The sequence below is a fragment of the Anarhichas minor genome, unplaced genomic scaffold (genome assembly GCF_050575085.1).
Source record: "Anarhichas minor isolate MPS153535 unplaced genomic scaffold, ASM5057508v1 ptg000044l, whole genome shotgun sequence".
In the NCBI taxonomy this organism is placed as follows: Eukaryota; Metazoa; Chordata; class Actinopteri; order Perciformes; family Anarhichadidae; genus Anarhichas; species Anarhichas minor.
The window spans coordinates 605,001-607,227 of NW_027466490.1; the positions used below are offsets into that span (position 1 = coordinate 605,001).

At 42.3% G+C, this 2,227-nt stretch overlaps 1 long non-coding RNA gene across 1 annotated transcript in view; it reads left to right on the forward strand.

Moving 5' to 3' along the window:
- LOC142970833 (uncharacterized) overlaps positions 1 to 1,239 on the forward strand; it is a 4,322-nt gene extending 3,083 nt beyond the window's left edge. The window contains exons 1-3 of the long non-coding RNA XR_012959306.1: positions 1 to 316; positions 444 to 690; positions 793 to 1,239. The exon at positions 1 to 316 is cut by the window's left edge and continues 3,083 nt beyond it. This is a non-coding gene — a long non-coding RNA (uncharacterized LOC142970833). The remainder of the gene's footprint in view (positions 317 to 443; positions 691 to 792) is intronic.
- Positions 1,240 to 2,227: the final 988 nt, after the last annotated feature.

Here is a 2,227-nt window from a genome sequence, read left to right on the forward strand (position 1 = left end):
CACAGAGATGATGATACAAGTTCACGTTTACCCTCCATTGAACAAGATGGACCCTGAATAACAATGTGATGTCACAGGTCTGACAGGCAGACAGACAGACAGACAGGTGTGTCCTCTCAGGTGGAGCTCAGCAGTCTCTGGAGGTTTGAAGCTTCCAGAAACCAGCCCACCTCTCTACACTTCAGGATGTCGTTGTCCTGGTTAACTTTACAGTTCAGTCCAATGGAAACCCACTGACTGTCACTGTGACAGAGGAAGGAACATCCTGGAAACATTGCTGTCAGAGATGATGTCACTGATGGGCTTACCTGAGCAGGTGAGATCCACAATGAAGGAAGAGGAAAATGATTTTAAACACTCTCTCGGAGCAGATCCAGACAGAACACAGTAAGAGTTGATCCACCACACAGATCTCTTTGAGGACTCCTTTCTCCTTCTGATAGAAACAGCAGAGCCACAGTCCAGATCTCTACAGGCAACATCTGCTCTCTTCAGGCTCCAGTTATAGTCATCTACTGGTCTCCAGTCTCCCAGTTTCACCTCCAGTGTTCCTGCACAGCGACTGTCTCCTCCCACCAACCTGACATGTTCTGAACAGAAACAAGAGAGTCGTCAGTAAAGAACAAAGTGAGTTTCAGTAGAACAGAAATGAACCAGATCAAAGCTGCAGCTCCTCTTCTACCTGAGCAGGTGAGTCCAACAGCTTTGCCAGGTGAGCAGGTGTTTACAGAACACAGTAAGAGTTGATCCTCCACACAGATCTCTCTGAGGTCTTCTTTCTCTGTCTGACAGAAACAGCAGAGCCACAGTCCAGATCTCTGCAGGCAACATCTGCTGTCTTCAGGCTCCAGTCAGAGTCATCTACTGGTCTCCAGTCTCCTTCATGTTTCATCTCCAGTGTTCCTGCACAGCGACTGGCTCCTCCCACCAACCTGACAGATTCTGAACAGAAACAAGAGAGACGTCAGTAAAGAAATAAATGTAATTAATAATGTAAACTAAACCTTGAGTGCTGATTCTGCTTCATTGGTTCTTTATTTCTCTATTTACCTGTTGATGTGTGATTTCCTTCAGCCTGGAGTTCTGGAGAAATAGACACATATTTGTTGTTTTAAGTAAATGTAAAAAAAATACACAAATATTTGTTTTTAAATGTATTTGCAATTTTCATCAAAACTTATTGTGATGTTGTTACATGTATATTCAGACAGTTGAACCTGCATTTAAAAACAGGACTGTTTGTTAGATAATAAAAAATAAAAAAATAAAAAATTGTGATATTTTTTAAATTTTAAATAAAATTTTTAATTCTTATTTAGCCCCTCCCCTCAGAAGGCAGAGCATCTTGAGGGGAGGGGCTAAAAACAGAGAAATGTCCAAAGTTAAGAAGACAGCAGCTCACATCCAAACACTTCCAACACACCACCATTACATAGAATCACAAGAAGCTTTGTGCTGCTTGAGGATACTTCAGTGTGAGAAGCTTTCAGACAGAAGCAGTCATTAGAGTACAGTTGTTTAGCATCTCTCCTCATGGCTGAACCTGTGCTTAGACTCTTTAAACCTGTCCTTGTCTCCTCTCCTAAATGCTTCCTCCTTCACTTCACTCTCGATGTACACAAATTTACAACAAACAAAAAATATATAAATATAAAAAAGGGCAGCAAAAAAACAACAGATGTAGGTATAAACATTTAACAATATGTACAATATAAGTATAAACATATATCCAAAAAAGTATATATATATATATATATATATGAACATAAACCTATAAAGAACAATAGCAATGGAATTGAGATGATAGTGCAAGTGGTGGTAATAGTGCAGTTTGACTTATTTATTGTTCATCAGAGTGACAGCAGAGAGAAGCTGTTCCTGTGTCTGGTGGTTCTGGCGTTCAGAGCTCTGTAGCTCCTACCAGAGGGGAGGAGGTGAACAGCTTGTGTCCAGGGTGTGATGGTCTGCAGTGATCTTTCAGCCCGTTTCCTGACTCTGGAGGTGAACAAGTCCAGGATGGAGGGCAGGCTGGAACCAATGATCCTCTCTGCAGACCTGACTATCCGTTGCAGTCTGTTCCTGTCCTGTTTGGTGGCCGATCCAAACCACACAGTGATGGAGGAACAGAGAACAGACTGGTGAAGTAGAACAGGATCAGCAGCTCCTGAGCCCACTTCAGGTCCTGGGAGATTGTGGATCCCAGAAACCTAAAGATCTCCACCGCAGT